The sequence below is a fragment of the Manis javanica genome, chromosome 12, assembly GCF_040802235.1.
Source record: "Manis javanica isolate MJ-LG chromosome 12, MJ_LKY, whole genome shotgun sequence".
Classification (NCBI taxonomy): domain Eukaryota; kingdom Metazoa; phylum Chordata; class Mammalia; order Pholidota; family Manidae; genus Manis; species Manis javanica.
Window position 1 is genome coordinate 61848124 of NC_133167.1, and position 19008 is coordinate 61867131.

A 19008-nucleotide genomic window follows, 5' to 3' on the forward strand; every position below is an offset into this window, starting at 1 on the left:
ATAAAACTTAGCCTGCCAAAAAAATAATAATAAATGAATACAATAACTAGGAATAAACCAAGGAGGTGAAAAACCTGCACTCTGAAAACTGTAAGAAACTGGTGAGAGAAATTAAAGAGGACACAAATAAGGAAACCTATCCCATGCTCATGGATAGGAAGAATTAATATTGTCAAAATGACCATCCTGCAATTTATAGATTCAATGCAATCCCTATTAAACAACTATTAACATTTTTCAACAAACTAGAGCAAATAATTCTAAAATTCATATGGAACCACAAAAGACCCTAAAGAGCCAAAGCAGTCCTGAGAAAGAAGAGCAAAATTGGGAGTATTATGTTCCCTCTCTTCAAACTACACTGCAAAGCTGCAGTAATCAAAACAGTCTGGTACTGGCACAGGGTGATTAGATCAATGGGACCAAATAGAGCCCAGAAATAAACCCATGCATATATGGTCATTTAGAATATAATAAAAGAGCCATAAATATACAATGGGGAAAAGACAGTCTCTTCAATAACTGCTGTTGGGAAAACTGGACGTCTACATGCAAGGGAATGAATCTGGGTTACTGTCCAACTCCATGCACAAAAGTAAACTCAAAATGAATTGAAGACCCAAATGTAAGACATGAAATCATAAAACTCCTAGAAGAAAACATAGGCAGAAATCTCTTGAACATAAGCATGAGTAATAAAAAATTACTGGACACATCTGCTCAGCCAAGGGAAACAAAATTAAAAATGAACAAGTGGGACTACATCAAACTAAAAAGCTTCTGTACAGCAAAGGCACCATCAGCAGAACAAAAAAGAACCCTACAGTATAGGAGAATATACTAATAAATGATTTATCCAATAAGGGGTTAATATCCAAAGTAGATAAAGAACTCACAAGACCCAACACCAATAAAGAAAATAACCTGATTAAAAAATGGGCAGAGGAACTGAACAGTCATTTCTCCAAAGAAGAAATACAGATGGCCAACATAAAAAGATGCTCCACATTGTTAATCATCAGGGAAATGCAAATCAAAACCACAGTGAGATACCACCTCACACTAGTTAGAATGCCCACTATCCAAAAGACAAGAAGTAACAAGTGTTAGCAAGGACATGGAGAAAGGGAAACCCTCTTACACTGCTGGTGGTAATATCAATTGGTACAACTGCTGTAGAAAGCAATATGGAGGTTCCTCAAAAAACTAAAAATTGAAGTACAATGTAACCCAGTAATTTCACTTCCAGGAATTTACCGGAAGAAGACAAACTCCCTGATTCAAGAAGACATATGCACCCCTATGTTAATTGCTGCATTATTTACAATAGCCAAGATATGGAAGCAACCAAAGTATCCATCAATAGGTGAATGGATAAAGAAGAGGTGGTACATATACATAATGGAATATTGTTCAGCCATATAAAAAGAAAGTTGATACCAAAATTAATAAAAAAAGAAAGAAATCCTGCCATTTGTGACAACGTAGATGCACTTAAACAATATTATACTAAGTGAAATAAACGAGGCAGAGAAGGACAAATACCATGTAATTTCACTTATTTGGGGAATCTAGAAACAAAACAAAATGAACAAAATAGCAGTAAACTCATAGACACTGAGAAATGACCGGTGGCTACTATGGGAGAGGGGTTGGAGTGGATCAGGGGGATAAAGGGTCACAAAAATCTCAATCATAATATAAGTTGACCACAGGAATGATAGTGCAGCATGGAGAATATAGCCAGTGATTCTGTAACATCTTCCTATACTGATAGGCAGTAACTGCACTTGTTGCAGTGAAGATTTAATAATAAGTATGTAACTGTTGAACCACTGTGTTGTATACTTGAAAGTGATATAATATTGTATATCAACTATACTTCAGTAAAAAAAAATATACTTAAAAAAAGAAAAGAAACCCTATCAGAATACAGTGGTAGACTTTGTTAACATTTTAAAAGACAGTTAAGGCAGGAATGATTTTAACTGACTGCCACGAGTTTTCTCCCTGCAGTCCCTGTAACCTGCACCCCCACACCTAGTCACCAGTATTGCTCTTCCCCACAAACAGCTGGGTGGTGGAGGATCCAACTAGACCTGTCCAACAGCATCTGTCACAGCCACTCACCTGACCTTGCTCCAAACAAATTCAACCTCTGCCCATGTCCTAAACATGCCCTGTGCTTTCCAGCTTGGGTGTTTTTGTTTAAACTGTTCCTCATTGCTAGAAAGCCCTTCCCCCAGAATGCCTGATGGAAACTCAAATATTATGAAGATTTTCCTGATACTCTTATCCTCTCAGCAGAATGTGTGCACACACACACATACCCTGACCCTCATGTCAGCCTGTCTTGCCCCCTGACCAGACTGTAAGCTCCTTAGACCAGAGGCCACGTCACTATCTCACTCATTTTGGTGTGCCCTTAGCACACAGCTTTGATATGGGAGGTGCTTATTAAATATTTGTTGGATTTGATTAGGCTGCATTTTCTCTCTAATGGCATGATAACAGGGTCAAAGGGCAGAGCAGAAGGAGCCAGGGCACAGAGAGGACGTACACAACTTGGCAGTGTAGCATTCATTTCTCAGAGGTAAAATTGAGATAATAATGATACTTCCTACTTTGTAGGGCTTTAGGGAAGAACATTATAAACTCTAGCTCTCCACACAACCAGTAATTCACTGATTAGCTGTGTAACCTTGATTGAGTCTCTTGACCTCTCTGAACTCCATTCACCTAGGGAATAAAAAAAGAAAAATGTTTAGGTATTGGAACAGTTAGCTATCCATATGAAAAAAGTATATAATTTGTGACCAATCGTAAGAGTCAACACCAAGCAGATCTAAATGTAAAAAGGAAAACTTTAAAACTTTTGGAAGAAAACACAGAAAATACCTTTGTGACCTCAGTGGGCTAAGATGCTATAACTAAGAGTTTCAGGTGTTCACAGAGCTAGCGAGGCAGAAGTTCTGCTGACTCCAGGGTGAGGCTTTCCAGGTTCTCCAGTTGCTGCCATTCTGGCCTGCTGCCGGGGGAGAGAGCAGACATCTCTGAATTGCCTCTGAAGCAAGTGAGGCAGATGTTGTACATGTCACTCTAGACACTATATAACACAACCAGCCACAAAACTCTGTTACTAGAAAAGAAAGGAGGTGCCAACATTAGTGGACAGTTAGCAGTCTCTGCCATAGTAAACAAACCAGAAGGGAAACGACTGATACATTCAATTACATTAACTTAAAAATTCTATTCAACAGAGACAAGAAAAAGGTAAAGAAGACAAGCATTAGACAAGAAAAAAATATTAGGAACACATGTAATTGACAAAAATTAGTATCTAGAATCTATGAAAAACTCTTTCAAATCATTAAGAAAAAGATAAATAGTAGAAAAATTGGCAAAAGATGTGAATAAGCCATGAGCAGAAGAAACCCAAATGGCCAATACAAGTGAAAAAAAAAAATCAGTCTCATGAGTAGTTGAGGAAAGGCAAATTAAAACTGTAATTAGATACCATTCCACATCCACCAGCTTTGCATGAAATTTTTTATTTGACAATATAGAATAAAGAGCAAAAGGAATTCATCACTGTTGGTAGCAGTATAAATTAATGTAACTGTTTTAGAGAATTTTACACTATTGAGTGAAGTTGAAATGCACGTATCATATGATCTACCCATTCCCCCTTTAGATTTATACCCTGGAAAATCTCTTTCTCCTGGACACACAGACCATTTGAAAATTTGTAAGAACTCTCATAACAACATTGCATATAATAGCAAAAATAAAAAAGTTACAAGCGAACCCAAATGCCCATCAACTGGTGAACAGGTAAACCAATTACAGTGCGTTAACACAATGGAGTGCTATAGAGTCACTAAAATAAATGCATTAGAGCTGTGAAGATTAATACAGATGGATTTCCAAATAGAATGTCTGAAAAAAAAGAGCAGGTTGCAAAAAATCACACAAGATGATGCCACACATAAAGTTTGGAAATATGCCAAACAACTCCACATATTGTTTAAGGACACAAAATTTGTAGTAAGAATACAAAAGAATGCATGGACAGATGACCATGGAATTCAGAATGCCAGTTTCTAAGAGCAGTGGAATGGGGGAGAGGGGGATGTAGGCAGGACAAGTACATAGTGGATGTCACTTGAATTGATACTATTTTATTCTTGAACTGGGTGGTAGGTAAGCATCCAGTTTATTTTTTATCTTTTTTATGTGTTGGAAAATATTTCATGGTAAGTTTTTCAACTGCGTTTTTAGTCAGACTCCAAGGTAGTCCCAGTGACCCCAGCCTCCTGGCATTCACACCCTTGTGTAGTTCCTTCCCTTAGGTAATGGTGTGTGACTTCTGCTACTGGAAGTCACATAAGAGGCATTGTGACTTCTACCTTGTTCTCCTGCCTCACTTGCTGTAGGGGAAGCCATCTGCCATGCTGGAGGACACTCTTGCAGCTCTGTGAAGAGGCCCCTGGGGAGAGGAACTGAAAATTACCACCAACAGCCTGCACCAAAGTGCCAGCCATGTGAGTAAGCCACCTGGGAATCAGACCTTCCCACCCCAGGCAAGGCTGCAGATGACTGCAGCCCAGGCGATATCTGTTCACAACCATATGAGGCTCCCTGACCCAGGAGCATCCATCCCGGTTTCTCTGAACTCCTGACCCACAGAAACTCTGAGAAAAAATAGAAGATTGGGAGAGATCTGTTATGTAGACATAGATAACTAAGGCAGGGTTGCACTGAGTAATCATCAGGTTCCCTTTCAGACCTAGCACTCCAGGTCTCTAGGATCGCTCCAACTCTATTCCATTCAATCAATCATTCAACTACATGCATAAGAAACTTCAAAAGTCTTAGGACTGCTCTGACCCCCTTCTCAATCCGTACTGGAATTGAGTTCAGGCATTCAGTACTTCTTAGTTTTATCTAGAAGAGATCCAGCTCATGAAAAAGATACTCCATCCTTAATTTAATGCCACTGCAGAAAGCTCAAGAACAATCTCAAGAGGGAGTGAGTCTTGTGCTTTAGTGCAAGCTTTTATGTGTCCATAAGTACTGATTCTGTAATTTTATTTGGTATGAAGTAGTAAAAAGCTGGATCATATGTCTTAGCATACATATATACTACCCTGAAAAGATTTTTCCTACCTGCCAAAACTATACCACGTGGTTATTTTCTAACCACGTCCACTGACCTCCTTCTCTCTCCATCTGAACTATACCCGCCACTTCTAATTCTTTGCCAAAGCAATTGGGTCTACAAAAGGCAAAAGTAGGCAAATACACTTAAGAATCAGCCTACCAGCAAAGCCATGAAAGTACAAGAACACAATTTTAAAAAGGCTTTGCCTGACCATGTCGGCTGTGGGTGAATGTGGGTATGTGCCAGCCACACAGCTGCAGTGAAACTCAAAGTGCGTTTTCAGGGATGGGTCCTAATGGGATGCAACTGGAAAAGATGCACAGCCTCTCGGGTTTATAGAAAAGCTGCTTAGCTGCCATCGTCCCGCTTTCTCTCCTTTCTTAGAGCTGCTGTGCAACTTTGCATTTACTTGGTGTGATGAAAAGTTACTGGCTTAGGATGACAAGACCTGGGCTTGACTCCTAGCAGTTGGAAACTAGGGGGTGTTTATAGTTTAGGCTTCTTTGGTAGAGTCTAGCTAACATAAACCAAAGACAATTTTCTTGGGAGGAAACAACTCACAGGATAGAAGGAAGAGCTGAACAGCAGCTCTGGGCCACCCTGGGGGTCATGGTAACCAGAAACCACAGGCAGTCTCTTTACACAGCTCCAACTTACAGTTTCTCCCCCGGGGACTCCCCCAACAAGATTCAAATCTCCAGTATAGAGCCAAGTGGCCTAGCTAGAGCCATGCGCCCAACATTGGAGGTGGGAAAGCAAAAGGGATTGGAAAGGTGGGATGGGCAGCCCCATCAGAATGCAACAACTGGAGAAAAGTCAGTTTCCCAAAGAAAGGGATGCTGGGCTGGCAAAAGAAGAGGTGCACATTCACTGCCTAACTTTACGTGCTTGTCATAGACTTAAATAAGGCCGTGCATCTACAGGAGTTTCTTTTAAATCCCTGTTAATGTAAAGGTCTTACTTTCTCTTCCTTGAATTTAGAGGCAAGCAAGAGCCTCTCCTTCTGAGACCCCTACTCCTCAGAGGCCTAGAGGGAGCTGCAGCAACATCAGGGGTGTGAGATCCTGTAAGTCCAGAGCTCTGAGCTCCAGAATTGCAGCTGTCAATAGTAAGGGAAACTAGCAAATTGTTCCCAGGATGTCGCCTGTACCAATAATCTAAGGCTTTGAAGAAATGCAATTGCTTGGCCTTTCTGGGAGAAGTGACCCTTTGTGTCTGCCTTGTCTCTGAGCCACCCTCCCCCTGTGGATCACTCACGACGACACCTGGGGCTCAGCAGCCATCTGTGCCACCAGGTCAGATACAGTCAGTCCACTGCCAAAGGAATTGCAGAGAAACAGTGAACCTATCGTCGGTTCACATCGTTCACACCGCTCTTTTTCCTTCTCTTGCCCCAGAAGCTGTTCCCAGAGCTTTAGCAGGCTGACTGCTCCTCTCACACTCCGCCCACCCCCTCTTCTCTTTGAGGTCCTCAGCATGCAGTATAATTTTCCAGTTCTTTCCTCCCCACAGCATTTGACTATTGGCTGCATTTCATCTTAATCACAAGCAGAACTTTGGCAAATAGAGGAGACAAGTGGGAGGTTCCTTAGGAAGGCAAACATCAGCTCGAATACCTGCATGGAACCACCTCTTGTTCATTTTCTCAGCCACGATCCCTGGAGAATTGTGAGCAATGTGAAAAAAGATGAACAGATGGGGGTCACAGCCCCACCTGGAAGTCCCCATCCGGACCCCAGAACATGGGTGTAGTATTCCAGGGCCAATCTTGCCATTGTGTATCTATTCAGCGACCCCCATCTCCCCCTGTGTGTCCTGGAGGGGGAGTTTTCTTTGTTCCCAGTTCTTGAAATGGTAATGATTTTCCTTGTCATCTCTGAAACTTGCAATGTTGTCATGGGAGACAAATGCATCCGTGTTAGTAATCCTTAGATAAAAGGTTCTTTACACATGTGAAAGAATTATCTTTAATTTCATCTCTTGGTATACGGTGAGGATTAATTAGTTAATCTCAGCAAAGTGCTGTAATTGGCAGGAGAAATTATCAGAACCCTGGGGAAGGAATAGTTTTGAGTTTGGTCTTAAAACTGTTCTGCTGTTAATAGCAGCTGAGGTAGCACTTTTCCCAGAAGTCACAGACCGGCTTTGTTTCCAGCAACATCGTAGACCATACATGCCTGGCTGGGGGTGAAAAGGTGAAAATGGCTGAGTGACTATGAGAGGAGATATCAACATACAAAGAATCTCAGGACCTCACTCAATCTCCAATTCTGTTCTAGCCACTGACCCTCACCTGGGTCGCCCAGGGCACCTATGAGAAATGAAATGTTCCACCCAGCTACTGGGTTAGGCGCTGACCCAGCACAGAGCTGCCCCTGGAGAGCAGGGCAGGCAAGGAAGGTTCCCCAGCCTGGGCCAGGCAGCAGACAGATCCTGAGCCTCTCTAGGTCTCCATATCCTCTTTTGTAAGATAAAAAGCCTGAGCCAGATGTTTATGTATCATAGGAAGACATAGTAACAGTAAATGCACTTACTACATGTCAGCCCCTATTCTGAGCCTTTACTTTTATTACCTCAGCAATCATGGCAACCCTGTAAAGGTAGCAGGCTATTTTCCCCACCTTACAGAGCTGGTGAAGGTTTGGTTTGAACCCAGATGGTCAAACAGCCCACACTTTTAGCCACTTAGTCATGCTGCCTACTTAAGTGACAATCTCTTCATGAACCTCTCTGTTCATGAAGAACCCAGGAATGGGGGAAGGGGGCATATTTTAAGTGCCAAACATGAAATTCTTTTAGGCTCTTCACAATTTAAGCCTGGGCTCATAGAAATAAATAGCTCTGTATTCTTCCAGGTGTCTGAACTAGTATAGGATATAAAAATAAAGAGATTGAGAGTACAACCACTCTCTCCTCTGAGCTTTTAACAGTCTGAAAGTGAGTCACATGTTGGCTTTTAAACCTAGATTGTATCCTTAAACTAAAATAGTTGTTTAGACAACGGGGCTTTTGGCAACCTCTTAGCAAAACTGGCCAATTATGTGAACCCAAAACGCCAAGCTTATCAGCTTTGCAAAAGCCATTTGAGACCTAAGTGCATTGATTTGGATACATTTTCAAGGAAATCTTAAGAAGAAATCTAAGCATAAGAATTTTTATCTCCTCTTGTCATGTTCTCCCTTCTAATATATCAATCAATCAATGAACTGTTGATGTTTGCAGGATGCACGGGATAGCTATAAGGGCCACAGCTGTGCCAAAAATGGTAATTATTTATGTCAGTACCTGATTTTTACTTGTTCTCTTTTACACAGTCTGGTTTCTTCTAAACTAAGCAATGTATTTAATAAGTAAACTCTTACTTAGGTGAAGTTCTTCAATTCATAATCACTCATTAGAAACTCCACATCTCAGTTTTCCTAGGTCAGAGCTTTGGCAGCCCGTGACATGTATAAGAATTCTCTGGACCTTGTTAAATTCAATTCTGATATAGTAGGTCTAAGGTGGGGTCTAAGGGCATTTCTAACAATTCCTAGAGGATACCCATGCTGCTGCTCCTCTGACAAACCTTGAGTGTCTAACTCCTAGACCACACTAAATGGACAAGAAGAGATGAGAAGGAGATGACAGCTCCTGGTAGCTTTAGGGACAAACCAACCTGACTAGGAGTCAACAGAGGTTGTACCTTTGTAGCACAGTTTGCTTGGGAAAGACCTCCCACTTCTCAAAAGTTGGCAGATGGGAGTGGGGGTGTGTGGAAAAACTCACCTGAAATTTTATAGTAAAAAGTTAGTCCATGAACACTCCAGAAAGAGAGATACCAATTTATCCCAGGATTTGGAAAGGACAGGAACCATGGGCATTTGGGGTATTTGGGACACCATGGAGGAGGCTAAGGGATGCAGAGATGGGAAGGACCAAGGATGATTGGAGCACCGAGCCTGGGACCAGAGGAGACCCCACAGCTGTACTGTGCCTTCCGTGGTAACCAGAGGACCCTTTATGAAGGGCAGTCTGGCCTTGGACTTGAAGCCCTGCCTAGCTTCCTGTATGTTGAAGGTGACCGAACATGAATCCTCAATAAAGGGCTTTCCAGAAAGAGAAAAAGAACTAACACTTAGAGCCAAAGACTGCATGAAGCTGCTGATAGGAAGGAGAGCAAAGTAGCAAGGGAACTCCAGGGGGCACCTCGTAGCCCAGCATGTGGGAGTACAGCCTCTGGGTGCAGATGCACTGGGTCTAAATCCTGCCTCAATCAACAGCCAGCTCTGTATTTTAGGCCTTAACCACTCTCTGCCCTGCTTCCCCACTGATGAAGCATGATGTGAAAAAAACTGAGAATTTACTTCAATATCCACTCTCAACTTCTTCCTTAGAACAGAACTCAAATACTTGCATTGTTGACTGGGAAACAATAAGACTGTATTTCACAGCCTCCTTGCAGCTAGCAATAAACATGAAAGTAGGTTCTGACTAAAGAAATGTAAGAAGAAGTATTGTTGGGATTTCTAGGAATAAAAAAATATGGCTCTTTCACATTTTCTACCTGCTTCTTGCTGCCTGAAAGAGAGATGTGATGTCTGGAGCAATTGCAGCTATATTGGATTTTGAAGTGACCTTGAAGCCATACTCTGAGGATCGTGAAGCAGGAAGGTCGATATTTGCTGACACCATATCAACAGTGGCCTGGCCAACTTCCAGATATTTTGGGATTTTTTCTTTACCCAGAAGGAAAACTATCTTATTTAAGCTTCTATTGTTTAGGACATTTCTGTATAAAAGTAGCTGAAATGAGTATTAACTGATACATGGGGTAACATTAAAAACAGTAACCTCAACCTGTTTTTGTGAGAACTAAATGAGAGAATGTATATAAAACTTAGCTTCATTCTAAGCACACAGTCTCAATAATTGTTCATTATTATTATTAAGAACTTAAAGTAATAGCTTAGAGCTTAATAGCTGTGTGAGCTGAAAGGGAACTTAATCACCAGTCCAAGCCCCAGATTTGAAACACGACTGATGCCTAGAGAAGCAAGGGCCCTTGAAGGGGGGGCCCAACCTGATGGGGACAGCCCAAATCTCCTCACATCTGTGTGCTCCAGAGCCTTTCAAAGCTGAGGAGCGACTGACACAGTGGATCATGAAGTCAGGAGGCGGCCCTAGGGAACAGGGCACATAATGTCCTGAGGGGGACCAGGCATTTAATTCTGAGGCTTTCATCCAAACAAAATCAATCTACATTTGATTATTTGCTTATTATCAGGAAACAGGGAGTAGGCAGGAGGGAATAAATAAAGAGATCAGGTTGGGTTTCATAACTGACTATGAGATATTTGTGTCTGGAAGCCTGTCGGGTCCGTCAACCACTGCACTGCTGCAGGTGAAGGCCGGAGAGCCTGGCAGTGAGGGAAGCAGGCTCCTCTGATGGCTTCTCCTCAGCCGGCCCCTGCTCGGGACCCAGGAAGAAATGCTTTCTGGACATTCTGAGGAGTCCTTTCTGGGCCTGTCTGACTCCAGAGGCCTGTGACCGCTCCCTTACCTTCTCAAATGTGACCCAACAGAATCAGTATCTGCCTTAAATTAAGTAAGAAGTAGCCTTTGTTGGAGGCTTCTCAGAAGAGTGGGCTTAGACGGGTTGTCTTGGGCTTGTAACAGACTATAGATGGTGGACTTGCCTTGATGACTTGAGAGCATCCTGCTTCCAGTCTGCTCGCCACAACAGTCTCCATCTAAACCTCCACACAGGCCGATGAAACGCTGGCTCGGAAATCCAAGGAGGCTCCCTGATAAGTCACCCAGGTAACCTCTTGGACAACAGAGGCAAACTGGTGTTTCTCACATGCCACCTGCTTACTGAGTGCAGGCTTCCCAGGCAGCTGTGTTGACAAGGATTCTGAAGCTCAACAGAAAGAGTTCTGCAGTGTATTAGCAATGTCTGCCATGGGCCAGGCAAGAGACAGAGTCATGAATTCAAACTTTTGCCATCTTTAGCCTGGGATTTCAGATGTGTGTGAGCTGTGTTAGATCACCACAGATCTGTGTCTTATATGGAATTTTTGAACACCAGCCTGTGGCTAGGTGACATGTCCCTACTCCATTCCCACAGACACTGCTTACATAAAGAATAAATTTCAAATTGCATTCATTTTGCCATTTTTTGCATTTCAAAGCATTTAATCTGCAGAATTCACTGAATGGAACATCTTTAAGTATTCTGAACAATTAAAGCTTAAGTAAAATACAAAATATGTGCAATGATATTTGGCTCAAGAGCTAGCATTACAGTGTAGTAGGTCCCTCTTCTCTGGAAGCAGTTCCTCTTCTTTGGTAATCCCCACTCTCCATGACTGGGACGGGCCCACAGCAAGAGCCCAACCACAAGAACCTGTCCTCTGCTCACAGATGCTTGGTGCTAAGGTGGCTACCTGCCTCAGGTTGAACCAGTCTTATCCATTCTCTTGAAAATTTCATACTTGAACTGAAAGTCTCAGAGGTTGGGAGTTGGGAGTTGAGTCATAACAACACAGAGCTAAAGCAGGCATCTCAAAATCAATACCATGCAGGGGTCAGCTGGGCAAACTGGTCAAATGTAATAAAAACACCAGTGTCACTGTGATAATTAATGGCAACTAACACTAAGACTGTGTTTGGATGATAATAGGGAGTGGAGGAGACTGTCCAACAGGAGAGACATGCCAGCCTAAAGCTACTCAGCTGCTACGCAGCTCCAGCCATTTGTTGCCATGCCTTGCAGAAGAGGGACCTAGTGTCATCACTTTGTTTGATTTTTTTTTTTTCAAGAGAAATCAGAAATCTACATTTTTCTGTAAAGGTCTTCCAATTTTTTAAGCTGTCAACTAAATTTCAAAACTATACTGAGCAAATAAATCATGTCTTTGGTAAAATACTGCCTAAAAGCCAATGATTTATGCTTTTGAAAGAAGGTATCTAAATCAGGACCCAAATTCCTTGCTCAGGAGGAGGGTTTTATATAGATTTTTTTATAATTTATGAAAATGTAGTACAGGGTTGGAACTAGGGTAAAGCAAGTGAGGTACTGGGCCTTAGGTACAAAATTTAATAGGGCAACAAAAATCCCAGTAAGCAAGATAAATGATATTTTAATACAATAATTTAAAAATAAAAATTATTGCATAAAAAGTCTATGATGAGCAAAATACCAACTTTTAAATGAAGACAGGATCAGTATTACTGGTATTTCCTTTTGCCTCAAACTCCAATGTGGCGGAGCACAGCACTAATCAAGGTGCAGAGAAACCACAAGGGGCAGCACAATTCCTTGGAGGTGGTAAAAGCAGAGCTGCTACCACAACTAAGACAGAAGGGAGAAAGGCAAGAGGGGTCAAAAGAACTTGGAAGGACAGAGTCATGTTGAGAAGCCCACCTTAAGATGACCTGCAACTACTGGCCAAGACATGTGGTCCAGCCAAGGCATTCCACAAGGTAAGAGGTAAGCAGGGGGAACATTCTGACCTCACTCTTGTTCCTTCCTCTGATCTCCTGACAGCATACACCATTGGCCAAACCCAACCAGAAGTCAAGGCAATAGGAACCCATTGATGTAGTCCACAGAGCCCATGGATGCAGTTCATAGAAGCACTGAGCAAGATGACATGGAAAGTGGTAGATGAAGGAGCAAATGGGGAAGACCTAGCACAATTCTAGAACTCCCACCCTGGTCCCTAACCTCCCTGAAACCTGGAAATTCAGTGATTTCTAGGCCTCAGGGAGTTTTCCCAGTATCTTCCCAGTTTATCCCTTTTTCTACTTAAGCTGCCTGGAGTTGGTTTCTGATCTTTGCCACCCAAAGAATCTTACTTAACACACCCATCCTGTGTACTAGTCAGCCCCCCAGTGAATCCCACCAGCACTCAGCCATGCCCGACCAGTCCCAGCCCACACACAGAGGTACCTCTTTGTGCCAGTCTTCAGCATTTTGGGACTTGACTGACATGATATTTCCTAACTAATGACAATCAAGTGAAAAAAATGATAGTTCATGGTTAGTTCTCAATAATAAAATAATACAGTTGAGCCCACCAAAAAAAAGCTACCAAAAATTTAGGTACTGAGTTCCTGCCTGACCTATATTTCCATGGGTTTTCTCTTGGGACAAGGTACCATTGAATCTGTCCTGTCCACTGTCCATAGAACTTTGGCCAAGAAAGATACTTAAATAGGTTCTTTTCTAAGTCTGTAAGTAGAAAATAACATGAGAAAGACAGAACATTTACAATGATTATTAAAAAAAAAAAAGGAGAGGAAAAAGAAACAGGCAGCTTTATATGAATAAAATATACCCCAAAAGTGATTTTCACCAAGAACCCTGTATAGGCACTGTTATGGGCTGAATTGTGTCCCTCAAAAATTCATATGTTGCATTCTGAACACCCAGTACCTCAACTTATTTGGAGATAGGGTCTTTGAGGGGGAAGTTAGGTCAAAATAAGGTAATTAGAGTGGGCCCAAATCCAATGTGGCTGAAGTCCTTATAAGAAGAGGAAATTTGGACACAGACACATGCACAGAAGGAAGACTGAATGCAAACAGAGAGGAGACAGGCGTCTGCAGCCGCACAGAGAGGCCTGGAGCAGATCCTCCCTTCATGGCCATCAGAAGGAACCCAACCTTGATCCCAGACATCTAGCCTCCAGAACTAGTAGAAAATCACTTCTATTGTTTAAGCCAACCAGTCTGTTGATGCTTTGTTATGAAGAAACTGAGCGTCAAGAGGTTAAGTAACTTATCTAACATCATACAAGATATAAATAGGAGAATTTGTATAATAAACCTCAGTCTGGGTCCCAAATCTGTGACTGTAGCCACTATACCTTACTGCCTCTTGGGTGTAGAAATTTTCTGCGGAGGAAAATTCCCTCCCCTACCCTACCTTCTAAGCTGTTACCAACCAGACAAACTGGAAAGTCAGTCTCCTTAGGTGCATCTGCACTCAAGTACTCAAGCTCTTTAAATTAATCGGATATTTTCAGAGACATGGAAACCACATCCTCATGTCCTGCCCTCCAGGATTCATACTGGAATCCGAACCCCCCATATGATGGTATTAGGCAGCGAGGCCTTGAGAAGAAACCAGGTCACAAGAACAGAGTCCTCATGAATGGGCTTATATCATTATAAACCACAAAAGAGATGATTTTTCTCTCAGCCATGTGAGCATACTGTAAGTACTTTGTATGGTCTTCTGCAAACTAGTACAAGTGTCCTCAGCAGAGACAGGCTCTACCAGTACCTTATTCTTGGATTTCCCAGCCTCCAAACTGTGAGCAATAAATGTTATTTAAAGCACCAGACTGTTGTATTCTTTTATTGTAGCCCAAACTGAGTAAGATAACAGGTCTTACAAAACAAAAATGGGTTATTGCAAGACATGGGAGATTGAATCAACTTTATCCCACAACCTAGGCACCGGTTTCGTTTGGTGTAGTTCCATGTGATTATACAGTATGTTTCCTCAAGTGCATGTGGAAAGTTACGTCAGTACTCTTGGCACCAAAGTCCTGCTGGTTACATCCACTTATCCAGGAGTAAATTCCAGGACAGTTAAGTGGTATACAGGCATTGCTTTTGAAACCCCTTTCCTGCTACTTGCCTGCATCAACACCCACCACCACCACCATGCCTGGCACAACTCCCAAAGGGGTGGGGGTGAAGCAATATAGTACCTGCTTCATAGGGTTGATGTGAGAAGTTAGTGAGCCTGGCACACAGTGGGTTCTCAATAAATGTTAGTCCTTTTCTCCTCTGCAACCACTTGGTAAAGCCTTGCTCAATGAAGATGAAACTGTCAGTAATAAACTTGTGTTGTATTCAGGTTTTAATTCACTTTATTAAAGTAAACCTCCTATCCTGACTTTTGCAGTGTTAATGATAAGTCAGCCTTTCCAATGCGGGAAAGGCTTTGCCCATCCACGCGCTCAGCATGCGGATGTGAGTAGGACACTTGCTGCAGAAACACCTTCATCTCAGCAACTGCCTGTAGGGGAAGGGAACTCATGACACATAAAAACAGAGAAGTATTCTCACCCCAAAATCAGCATTCTAAAAGGATGACCTTGTCCCAACTCAGTGCTGTTTTGGCCAGATTCTCCTATTATTGGAAGTGCTCATGTTCATGACCTAAAATGCAGGAATTAGGATTTATTTTGCAGTGCACTGTGCCGGCTCAGCCCAGAGCGTGGTTCAAAATCCTGATTTTCCTCTTGGCACAAAGGACTTTGGACAAAGCAAAGCTGGGATGAGCAGGGTCACGGGCTTCTGTACCCTACTGGCCAATGAATAGGAGACAAAGGCAGAACAGAGACTGGCCGTCCAAAGCTTAGTGGACCATGGGAAGTGGCGTTGCCAAGGTAATGATTTAGAGCCAGACCAAAGAGGCTGGTGTTAACAAGGACAGGAGAACCAAGCCACATTTCCTGAGAGGGAAGAGAGAAACTCAGAAGGAATTCACCACCAATTGGTAGGATTTCCATGTTTTGTCCAAAATATGTATTTCTAGCTTACCTTATGTTGGAAAAATTGTGCTCTGAACTCTGAACACAGTAGACTTATCATATCCTGAATCCCAGAGATAATTTAAAATCAGATGAGAGGGAAGGAAGGGAAATTAAGAGTCATGATTGTTGTCCAATCCAAGTCTGATAAAAAAGCATTGAGTAACAGTCTATTTACAGAGACATGTGGCTCGGTCATTAGGCGCAGAGCCCAGGCTTTGGGCCCCAACTCTCATGATGGATTCTGTGAGAGACACTCACCAGTCAGAGAAATCATTTAATCTCAGTATTTCAGATTAGATCACCAACAAGGGTGAGTAAGACTGGTAGAATTTTATATTGGGAGAAAAAAGGCAGGATAAACCTAACTCCACATAGTTAACTTGGAATATTAATTATTGTCCTTTTATTTTAAAACCAGACTACATTAACAGAGGACAACAGATCAACCTGTTTGTTTGTTTATGCCTAATTCATTGACTTGCCTACTGAGAATCACTAGGTATTCTGGTTTCTGAGTGCTGCACCTAAATGAAAATTTGGGTTTTCTAAAAGAAAGCCAACTCTGTGCGGGTTTATACTCACCTGAAACTATACCTCTGCAGCCGTCAAGTCATTTGCTCAGTTCCCTTGTTATAGAAACAATGGAAGTTATTTATTACCAAATGAGAAAAGCGGTGGAATAAAATCAGCCGACTATGTCTGCTATTCAGCCATAAACCGTTAGTTCTTTAGAGACTAGGTGGGTGTGGAGGAAAGGGAGAGCCAGAGGGCACAGCCAGGGAGCACAGTTATTCCTCCAGCTTAGGGATCGAAATAGTTTCTGAGAGTTCATTAGAAACACAGCACAGAATTTTACAAGTTAAATGTGCACATATGGTTTAAATCACCAGAACAACTAAACCTTCTGCATAGCACATGAATGGCAGACCAAGTGCTTTTATCTATAGTCCTTCGTTTGATTCTCATAACACCTTGACAAGTCAGCAGATAAGGTACTGACAATTATCTCCAATTTATGGAAGGGAAAACAGATGCTCATAGAGATTAGAGTGTCCAAGGCAGCTTTATCCATGGGGAAGGGAGTAGCCTATGAGGTTTGTAATGATCACCAAACAGTAGAGCCAGTACCTAAATCAAGATCCTGTGATTGCTGGACCTGTCATGTCATATCTCAGGACATGACCGCCAACAACCCACCAACAACTTCCAAAATAAAACTTCCTATTCAACCAAAAAGGTCCCATTGTTAGTTACAGAAGCCACTTGAAGCAAACTCCTTTCTCTGTGGAATTTCACTCAGACAACTGCCCTAAGACATCACAAAATCTTAGCTATGAAAATGATCTCAAGTCTAATACTCTTGTTTTATAAACAGATGAAGAAATGGAAACAAAGAGAAGTTAAGTAACTTACCTAGAATCACACAGATGAATTACTTGATGCATTGGTTACCTAAAATTTTAAGATCAATTCAGTCACTCCACAGTTTACAATTAGAAGTTATCCCTTTATATGATGTGAATGCCACTAAGCACCATAATTAAGGTGACAATTAAGTGGCTTTAATTTGATTCTGTTGGCTCCCAGGGGACTCAAAGTTAAAAATCCATAACACAAGCTCCAAATGCAAGAGACAGTTACCAGTCTGTTATTCGTAATATAAATAATAGAGGCCTCATGAAAAAAAAGCTTAATAAAAAAATGTATTCTCTCTATGACTAGTCCAGAAGCAGGGCAATTCCCAAGCTGGTTGATTCAGTGGCTCCAAAATGCCACTAAGGAGCCCAGGCTTTCCCTTTCCACCACACTCGGCGATGGCCAGGAGTGGAGTCCACGTGTCGTGTCATCAGACATAATCATAGTTCTGCCCCAGATCCAGGCAGCACATGTAGACAACAGCAGCCAGGGTCAGAGAAAAGGAGTGCCACTCCCTCCTGCCTCTTTTGTAGAGTAGGAAAAACGATTCCAAGGAAGCCCACCAAAGATATCCCTTCTTTTCTCATTGGCTAGAACTGTGTCATGTCCATTGTTAAACCAATAATCACAGGTAAAGGGGAAGGAATTCAGGACTGACTTAGAATAATCAAGAACCAGGTCCACTCCTGTCCCCTCTCAGTGGTCACTTGCATATACTCCCATACAGCTTTCACAAGGGCTCACGCCAGCCCTGCTTACAAGGAAGATCAGACTCAGCCTTTTTCAAACTGAAGATTGTGACCCATAAGCGGGCATAAAATCAATTTTGTGAGTCACCATCAGTATCTTTTTAATGAAATAAAATAACATAAAAATATCAGAGTGCTTTGCACACAAGAGCAAGTATTGTTTCAATAAACTAGTATCCCCATTTTCCTGTAAACACTGTGTGTGTGTGAGTGTGCACTGCATTGTGATATTTCCTACCATGACTCATAGTCAAACGGTTTGAAACCCACTGCACTAGAAGGTACTTTTACTAAGGGCAGAGCTCTGCCATATTCACTTCTGGGTCCTCAGCACCTGGCATATCTGACACTTAAAATATATGTCAGATAAACTGAATTAATGCAAAATTTGAGATTGACACTCTGCTCCCCAATTTCCTCTATCAAAGATTAATGTGTCAAGGTGTATGGCAAACCTCAGCCAGCTGGGCAGGTACTTTCTCCCCATGGCCAAAATGATCAAGTGCCTACTTTTGACAATATATGACATACCTTATTTCATTTCATTTTCCCAGAAATTCTACAAAGTCACTTATTACCCCCATTTTCCATTTGAAGAAATGATAGTTCAAGAAATGATAGTTCAAACACAGTCAAGTAGTTTGTGGAGGCACAGAATACGTGGAGGGCAGCAGAATTTGAAACTAAGTAGGTTAATCTGACTCCAAAGTCCTGGGTCTCACCTATCACCAACAGCACGCTCTACCAAGGACCCTCTGTGCCCTCAGAAGAGCAGAGAGAGGCGGAGCAGGGGCACCACTTGTTCCAAGTGAGAACTCCTCGCCCACACATGAACACTTGGACTTGACTCTATCCGGAGACCTCTTAGCCTCACCTAAACCAAAGCTGTTGAGCTTCAAATCCCAAAGGATTCATTTTGCCTCCCCAGCAGCTCTGGCACAGGAAGACCCGCTATACAGTTCACACTGAGCAGTCCATGGCATCAGAAACTGGGATTCCAGAGCAGAGCACAGTCACACGAACTGAAGCTGTGGTTCATGGTGGCCCTGGTGGCCTTCTCGGAGGCCCAGGAGAGCACTACTGCAGGGGTCATTAAAGAGGACTCCTCGGCCACAGCTACCACAGCCTATGGGTTACCAGC

The 19008-nt window shown here is 42.3% G+C and overlaps 1 long non-coding RNA gene across 1 annotated transcript; it reads left to right on the forward strand.

Annotated features, from left to right (window-relative positions):
- The first annotated feature begins 4116 nt into the window (after positions 1-4116).
- LOC140844766 (uncharacterized) lies at positions 4117-12040 on the forward strand. Its single transcript, XR_012123256.1, has 3 exons — positions 4117-4203; positions 4437-4544; positions 11829-12040. It is a non-coding gene; the product is annotated as an uncharacterized lncRNA (long non-coding RNA).
- Positions 12041-19008: the final 6968 nt, after the last annotated feature.